We start from the raw sequence: 9,714 nt of genomic DNA on the forward strand, positions 1-9,714 counted from the left end.
GGGGAGGCGGAGCTTGCAGTGAGCCGAGATCGCGCCACTGCACTCCAGCCTGGGCGACAGACCCGAAACTCTGTCTCAAAAAAAAAAAAAAAAAAGAAAGAAAGAAAGAAAGAGAAAGAAAAAGAAAAGAAAGAAATGCTAAGTAATATTTACTGAAAAAGATAATTGAGGTTAAATTGAAGGAGTAAATGTGATAAACAATACTAAACAAATCAATCAATGAGCAAGTATGGACTTCATAAAATAACACCAGCTAAATATAAGACAACGTGTAAATTAAAATATACAAAATTACTCATATATGGCATAAGAGATTTGCAGATTTAAAAATTTAGCTTCTTTTGTCTTGAAAAGTTAAAGATAACTAATACTTCACTTTAGGTTAAGTTTAGGATTTCTTATTCAAATTTTATGTATAGCTATTAAGAAAATACAAACAAAATCTTTATTTTCAAAACCATTAGAAAAGGGAAAAAAATGAAGACAAACAAGCTTTAATACATTTAATAGATACCCGTAGAGAAGAAAAAAAGCCAAGAAAAATGGAATAAATAACAGCATAAAAGTAGGAAATAGAAACAAATTGAAATAAATGTAGATAGACACAAACCAACAGCTGAAAAACAGGGATTCTCAGATTGGATTTAAAAAGTTAAACCTAGCCATAGACAAATTCGGCACTGTTGATACCCCTCATTTCACCTGAGCTCCGCTGCAGCTGCTACCTGTACCCTGACAGCTCCCCAAGTGTCCAGGACCTGTGTCTCTAATACCTCTGTGCAGCATCTGTATGCTAAAAACTGCAAAACACTGATGAAAGAAATTAAACATGTCCATATAAAATGAAGAAATAGATCATGTTCACATAGTTAATAACTTGATATTATTAACATGAAAATTTTTCTCAAATTGATGTATAGATTTAATATGAACCCAATCAAAATCCCAAAGGGAAAATTTTGAAAAAGAACAAAGTTGGAGGATGCATACTATGTGACTTTACAATCTACCATAAAGGTGTAGTTATCAAGACTAAACTTATAGTATCAGAATAAACCCACACAAATATGCCCAACTGATTTTTATAAAGATACAAAGGCAACTTGTTGAAAGAATAGGCTTTTCAACAAATGTTACTAGAATAATTAGACACTTGTATTCAAAAAGCTACTCAACCTGTACTCACACCTATTACTGTAATTAAATTAGAATAGATCATAGGTATAAAAGCAAAAAAATGTAAAACTGTTAAAACTTTTTAAATAAATCCAAAAAAAAAAAAAAAAACCTTTTGACCTTGGGTTAGGCAAAGAATTCTTAGCCACAATACCATAAGCACAACCAATAAAAGACAGAAAAAAAAGATCATTTGGACTTGCTCATAATTAAAATTGTTTGCTCTGTGAAATACATAGGAGAATGAAAGGCAAACTACCAACTGAGAAAAAATATTTGCAAATCACATGTCTGACAAAAGACTTGTATCCAGAATATATAAAAAACTATTAAAACTCAACAATAAGGAAACAAACCAATAAAAGAATGGACAAAAATCTGAATGGACACATTATCAAAAAAGTTACAGATGGCAAACACCTGAAGCACAATGAGAAACTGCTACACACTTATTACAATGGCTAATGTTAAAAATTCATAAATAAGTAACTGACCATGCCAAGTGCTGGCGAGAATACAGAGCAACCGAAACTCTCATAGAGTGCCTACGGGAATGCAAAATTGTACAGTCACCATAAAAAGCTGTTTGATAGTTTCTTATAAAATAAAACACACTTACTATACAGCTGAACAATTCTACTCCATTTGCCCAGTTAGAAACAGACTATTGTAGGTATATGAGCTTAGGATATGACAGAGCTGCCCTTACAAATCACTGGGGAAAGATGAGCTATTCAATTAAATGGTGATAAAATAATTACTGACGTATGGTAAGAGATGCAACTAGATCCTCACCTTGCATTGCAGACATGCATATGCACACATGCAAACATATACACACAGACAAATGGATTAAGACCTAAATGTGAAGAGTAAACTCTGAAATTTTGGAATAAAATATAAAGAATAATGTACGATATTTGGGTCAAAGAGAATTTTTTTTTTAGGTTTTGCTTTTTATTTTTACCAGGGGCTCACTCTGTCACCCAGGCTGGAGTGCAGAGGTATGACCTCGGCTCACTGCAGGAGATTCTCCAGCCTCAGCCTCCCAAGTAGCTGGGACTACAGGCATGTGCCACCATGCCTGGCTAATTTTTGTATTTTTTGTAGAGACACAGTTTTGTCATGTTCCCCAGGCTGGTCTCAAACTCCTGAGCTCAAAGCAATCCACCCGCCTCGGCCTCCCAAAGTACTGGGATTACAGGTGTGAGCCATCGCATCTGAGACGAGGATTTTTATATAAACACCATACCACAATAAGATAAAAGAAAAGATGCTCAATCTGACTATTGCAACTAAAAAATTTCAATGTGAAAAGCATTCCTTAATTAAGGAGAAACAAACAAAAATGATCACAGATTGGGAGATTTTGTAGCACTATTTTGTAGAAGTCTGTTCTGTATTATACAAATACAAATGACTAATACTATCCAGGACGTAGGAAGAAATCTTAAAAAAAAAAGAAAAAAAAAAAAAGAAACAAAAATTTCAGTCAAACAGTGAGCAAAGGATATAAATTAAAATGTTCTAAAAGCTTGAATAGCTGTTAATTTATAAAATACACTGATATTTTTATTTAGTCCTTCAGGGAAAAAATTCATGAAAAAATCTGTGGTTTATTAATACAATGGACTACTACATAGCAGTTTAAATAAACGAACATATATCTACACAAACCTTAAAGCATTTTGTTGAGTGAAAAAAATAAGTTGCAAAAGGACACTTTCAGGGGAACATAAAAAATAAACATTTTTAAATCATACTGTAAGTTTTCATGCATTTATAGTTTCAAAAACATTTCAAAATGCCTGGGAAAAGTTCACATCAATTTCTCAAAAGTGTGTTCCTCTGAGGGTGAAAATGTAGATATAGCCATAGAGTGCTGTTTGTATAAAAATCTGTGTGTGTCTGTATGTGTGTCTGTGTGTGTGTGTCTGTGTGTGTGTGTGTTGTGAAAACGAAGAGACAGAGAGAGAAAAAGAGAGTTGAACTAAACATGGCAAATGTTAACAATTATTTATACTTGGTGTTGCATACATTTTCTGTGTGTTTGAATTTTTTATAACTTTTAAACAATTTATTTAGAGAATCACAGCATTTCATACATGTTTTAAACAACGTCAAAATTATTAGAGCACTCATTTATCCTCCCAAATAGCTCCATAAAAGGGCAACATTCTTATGTGTTTCTGAAAAATAATCGTTATTCCTGTTTCACATGTCACTCTTGTTTAAAGACTGAAGTAAGCCTGGCACAGTGGTGAGTGACTATAGTACCACCTACCCGGAAGGCTGAGGCAGGGGGATCCTGCAACCCAGGAATTCAAGACCAGTCTGAGCAACAGAGGAAGATTTTGTCTCAAAAAAAAGAAAAAAAAAATAGATTGGAGTAAAACATTGAGCTTTAATATCATTAAGAATTAAATTCATATCATTAAGAATTTCCAGCCAGGCATGGGTGGTTATGCCTGTAGTCTCAGCAATTTGAGAGGCCAAGGTTGGAAGATTACTTGAGGCCAGGAGTTCAAGGCCAGCCTGGGAAAGAGGAAGACCCTCTTTCAAAAATAATAATAATAATTTCCCAGGAAGAAAAGGGGTATAGTTTCAGACTAAAGCTATATCACTTATGACCTGTCTCTTCAATGTTCTTATCTCTATTTAATTATTGGCATTGTATATTTTTTCAGCAAATATTAGAGTAACATTCTAAGAACATTTCTTCCTTTTGCCTGAGGGGGCAGAGCCTTAGGTAAAGCAATGAGATTAGGACTGGAAACTAAGGAAAGTCAAGATTTTAATTGTATGCCCCAGTCTAGTTGTCCCCACTGATGCCCACAATTTACAAGAAGTTGTCAAAGCTGCACCCAGAAAATGATATTCAGAAAAGTCTTCATGTTTCCTCCACTTCTTGCAGGATGTCATGAATTATTTAATTTTCTAGAATTCCTTAAGCTTCTTTTTGCAAAAAAAGTTTTCCCTCTACTTTGACAGTCACATCACTTTTTCCTCTTCCGGTGTCTTCATGAAACTCTTGATGTGAAAACCTTGCCTTCCTAGACAACTGCTATTTGAAATGAAAAGCTGCATGGGTCTTGTCAGCCTCCATCTTACACTATTTAATTTTCACTCTGGAGTTCACAAAATGGCCATTTCTATAATGCATTTCATGTTTCCGGATAGAGAAGATTGCTAGCACAGTAAATATCCATCTAAGCCTCTTTCTCATCAACAAAACATGTCGTTTGTAGTACTCACACATCAACAGAACTTCCTCAAGCCTGCCACTATTGCTTTTTCATAATTATATTTTATAATCCTCCTTTACACACGAGAGCTCAATTCACTTCCTCCTACAATGCATTAGCATCCTCTTCAAATCCATTAGTGGTATCACAAGCTCCACAGCATCATTCCCTCTTCAAAATATTTTATTATTAAGTTACTGTACTGCGAGCTGGGAGTCTATGAATATTTAAGCAAGGCATCGTATGTTTATGTACACTCTGCCAAGCCAAAAAAAAAAAAAGCCTATTCACCCTAATATTTTGGCAGTGGATTAAAAGCTGCTATGTACCTTAAGAAAAATGTTTGCTGAAGTTGCAAATGATTGTTAAAAATAAGTAAATAGTTTATTTTTAGAAATTCTTTATGATTTAATCCTTACCTGTTCTTCATTCTGCAAACGAAGTCTCAGTGCTAGCAGCAGGGATAGGAACAGGCGAACTGACTCTAGTATTCCAAGAAACGTGGACAGTCCTTAGCACTGAAAACTCATTTCAGTTTTGCTGGCTCTGCTTCACTTTTTAGCATTTGAAGCTCATCAGCTCTACGTATTGTTGGTTATGGTAAAATAACCAACATTATTGTTTATAATTTTCTAAGCTATACTACTCTCTTGAGTTAATTTGGTACATGGATAGCCACTAATATCCATTAACTTCATCCGGAATAATTATATGATTTGATGCACTGCATAGTTGAGATGCAAAGATACAAAAAGGACAAAGAGACTGCAGAAGTAATACTAATGTCCATCAATAGATGAGCAAAAATGAATAAACAAATATGGCATAGCCATACCCTGGAATATTTTTTGGCAATAAAGATAAACGAAGCACTGATACATGCTACAACATGGATGGAACTTGAAAACATTATGCTAAGGAAAAGAAGCCAGTCACATACACAGACACAAACACACACACACACACACACACACACACACAGAACATGAAATATATGATGAATTCATAGGAAATATCCAGATTAGGAAAATCTATTAGTGGTTATTTAGAACTATGGGTCTCAGAGTGGGGGATAAGAGACAAGGGGGTGATAGCTAAAGGGTAGACGGTTTCTCTTTGCAATGATGGAAACATTATAAAATTGACTGTGGGGATGGATACACATATCTGTAACTACACTAAAAACCATAGAATTGTCCAGTTTACATGAGCAAATTGTATCATGCATGAATTATATCCCAATACATTTTTTTTCAGAAAATGAATTTAGTAATCAACTTCATTTTCTGAACAAAAAAGCCATGAATTAATTCATTAGTTACACCATCTTGGACCCTTGCCATCAGGTTCTCAAGGTGTGTGTGGAAAGGAAGGTGGGATAGGAAGAGTATTGATGTATGAGATGGCAAGGAAGGGATGACCTAGAGCAGAATCACCGAGCAGTTTATCAAACTACATGCATCTCTTTTTCCTACAGATAGAGTGCGGTTCCCCACCCCTATGTCAGGAACTACTGCTCCATGAGGAAGCTATTGAAGGTGATGGGTCATCTGTCTAAAAAAGAGTGATGGAAAATGCCTGTTTGACTGATGGTATCTATAAGGTGCTAACAACAATAAATAAATGCAGTGATCAACATTAGAAATGTATTAAAGGAAACGTCGCTACCATGCTATCATTTAACAAAGATAACTGGCAACCTCTTTCTCTTTAGCAATGTTTGACCTTATTCCATGCAGGTTAATGTGCACAATAAGGTGGCGGGGGGATGGGAGGCATTTTTTTAAGCCAAATCAAGCTGGCAATACTTAGGTCAGCCAGATCCTCAGTAAAAGTTTCTGAAGGAAACATGATGTGGAGAGATGAAATCATTGTGTAAAATAAATAAACGCTAACTTTACGAAGCCCTGAGTATTAGGTTTCCTTCCCTGTTTGATTTTTTTTCTTTTAATGCTGAGAGTCTTCCTGAAACCATCCTCCCTTTATTCTTTTGACAATGTGTCAGCTACTGCTGCTTCTTTTCAAATGATACCTAACTCTTGCATAGTATTTATTATGTGCCAATCACTGTTCTAAGGGTCTTATTTACCCCATGTAATCCTCTCAACAACTCTGCGATATGGTACTATTAACCCTATCTTTAACCTTGAGGAAATTCAAGGGCAGAAGTTTAAGTAACCTTTCACTTATACTCTTTCTGCTCCATCTTGAAGTGGCTTCTGACTCCTTCATGGAACACGGGCCGGGGAAATAGAAGTTTTCATTCAACTGATAATTGTTGTGGGTTGGCATCCCACACTGAAAGTCAGGAGGGTGGTGAGAAGTATCCTCTCTCAGGGTTCCTTTTGTGGGTTCTTGGAGACTCCCATCACTGGGAGAACTTTCACCTGCCGTTCCCTTGAGGCAGGCAATGCAATGATCCTTGGTTACTACTGCGTCTGCTCCTGCACTCAAGGAATTAGAGAGATTGGATCTATTTGGTGAAGTCTGTTTCCTTCTTCAAAGATGATTTGACCTTAGAATCTGAGATCATCTCAAGCTGATGTTCTTTCTCTTACTTGTCTCACATTTATTGCACAGGAAACATTCACTTGTCTCAGCCGCACCTGCTAATCCAGGCTTTATAACACTGCAGTCACTTCTTGCTCAGCTTTTCCAATGAAGTCAGCCAGTGGATCCCATGCCTGTTACATGTCTTAGGCAGGAGTTGGACTGTCTCCTGGGTCTTCTCACTTTGAGGAACATGCATCAACCCTCAGGATTATCTCAATGAGTCCTTTCTTAATAAGTTGAGGAACTGAACTCAATTAATATCTTTTATTGTGATGAGGTGGGAAAGAAGAACTCACAGAACCCATGCAGGTCTCCCTAAAAATTCTCTCTCTCCCTACATGATCCCCTTTCTGGACCCTTTTAAATCCTTTATTTTTAGGGAGGGAGTTAAAAGTTTTCTACATGGTTTTTGCCACCTACTTGTAAAATCTTAGTTTAGCACCACTTCATTTTGGAGACATAAAATGGTGTCTGAAACATCTATTTTATGTATATGTTCATATATAATATAAAGATATGTTCATGTTTATTTCTGTTTCCTCTATAGAACTATTTGTTCACTGATGGCATGAACCAGGTCTATTGTATTCACCATACTAGGTGAATACCTACATAATAGGCGTTCATACAATATTTGTGCAGTGAATGAATGCATAGACACGTATTTTGTACTTATTCATACAAATATAGAGAGATAGCTCAGAAAGACACATCACCCAGCTATAACCATGAAGCCATATGGTCCCAAAAGCAATTATCATTGTTTCTACCAAAAAAATGTTTTTTGCATTTTTGAGCCTTTCCTGTAAATCCATCAGTTAAGTAACAAACGTTATTTTCAGAGTTCTACACAGTTCTGCCAAAATGTCAATCACGCCGTGACACAAACAGGCACTTTTTAAAATAAAGCAATTTACAATACAATTGTGTACTAAGTGCCATGAATTCTCAGCTGTACAAAAATATCTGGCCTCTCTGCTAATGAAATGAAGGAAAATGTAATTGACAGTTATCTTATGAGATTTCATTGTAATGCACATGATGTTATAATAAATCTGGTTACTGGAAATTCTGTGGTACACTGTTTAAAGGATATTAATTGATTGCCTTGGAGTCAGCTTATTTTGAAATTCCTGTTGGCGAGCTTTGATATGACTGTGCTATACATATGAAGTAGGTTATAACAGGTCTTTTCTAAGCCCAGTGCATATGATCAGTGAAATAGGAGTTTTATAAAAACCTCTGTTACCATCTATGGCCAACTTATAACAGATGTGGCAATAAAAATTCCAATGTGAAACTAGTAAAAAGATTCTCCATATTAGCCTTTCCATGGTACCTTTTCTGGATTAGTAATTCTAGATCAAATAAAGGAAAACTAACTCTCTGCAAAACAAAACCACCCAAAAATTTAAAAAATGAAATAAAATAATTTTTAATATGAAATAATCTGACAATTGTGTCACGAGTGAGAATGTGTTTAACTTTTAAAATGTAGGGGCTTTGGGCTGGGTATGGTGTCTCACGCCTGTAATCCCAGTACTTTGGGAGGCCGAGGCGGGCGGATCACAAGGTCAGGAGATCGAGACCATCCTGGCTAATACGGTGAAACCCCGTCTCTACTAAAAATACAAAAAAATAGCCGGGCATGGTGGCAGGCGCCTGTGGTCCCAGCTACTCAGGAAGCTGAGGCAGGAGAAACACTTAAACCTGGGGGGAAGAGGTTGCAGTGAGCCGAGATCACATCACTGCACTCTAGCCTGGGCAACAGAGCGAGACTCTGTCTCAAGAAAAAAGACAAGACAAGACAGACAGGAAGGAAGGAAGGAAGGAAGGAAGGAAGGGAAGGAAGATGTAGGGGCTTTGTTGGTTTAATTTTAAGAAAACAAATGGGAGGGTATTGTTTTTTCCACTGTTGGTGTTTTTACAGCAACACCCTAACAAGATTCATTAACATAAAAGTTGAGTGGAGGTTTATAGCATGCTTCAGAGAAAATCTTCAAAATTTGTGAACATCAAGTTAGGAAAGTAAGTTGTGATCATTGTCATCTAAAGTACACAGAATACCTATACTTAAAGTTAAAATTTCATTTTTTACTTACAAACATATAAACTTAATTTGAGTAACATATAGAAAAATATGTAGATGTTTTAATAAACTTATTTTTATTCTTCCAGTCATTCTTTGATAGTGTGTAGACATAATTTGGGTTCTGAAACCAGGCATTGGCAGATGCACAGAGCAGGGGCTGAAAAGAAACAAGGAAGGAGCATCCAGATGTAACATGATGGGGAGAAGCAACCCGGCAGAGCCTACCAGAGGTCCAGAGGTCATTACAAAAGGATGGAATGCTCGAAAGGTCTTCCAGGTTCCATCCTTGCTGCTCACCTTCCTCACTTGGTATCCTTTCCTGGTTAAATGCATCCACTCCCTGGAGTACCAGAGACTAAGAGTGGCCTCCAAATATTCACTGTTCTCCCATATTTTGTTTGTACACCAGTCTGTAATTTTTAATTAAAATTAGGTAAAACATTAAAATTGTAATTAAAACTAGCTAAAAGATATTGCACTTTTCAAGTGTATGACTGAGCTTAATAATGTTTAACCATGGCTTTATTAAGTGAATACGTGGGTCTTCAACATTAAATTCAACTTACTTCACATTAACGTTTGCAAATACATTATCATCCATTCTTACATATTTCACATCAACTAACTTGAAGTGCAGAAGGCTTGCAC

Source organism: Mandrillus leucophaeus, unplaced genomic scaffold (genome assembly GCF_000951045.1).
Source record: "Mandrillus leucophaeus isolate KB7577 unplaced genomic scaffold, Mleu.le_1.0 Scaffold56, whole genome shotgun sequence".
Taxonomy (NCBI): Eukaryota; Metazoa; Chordata; class Mammalia; order Primates; family Cercopithecidae; genus Mandrillus; species Mandrillus leucophaeus.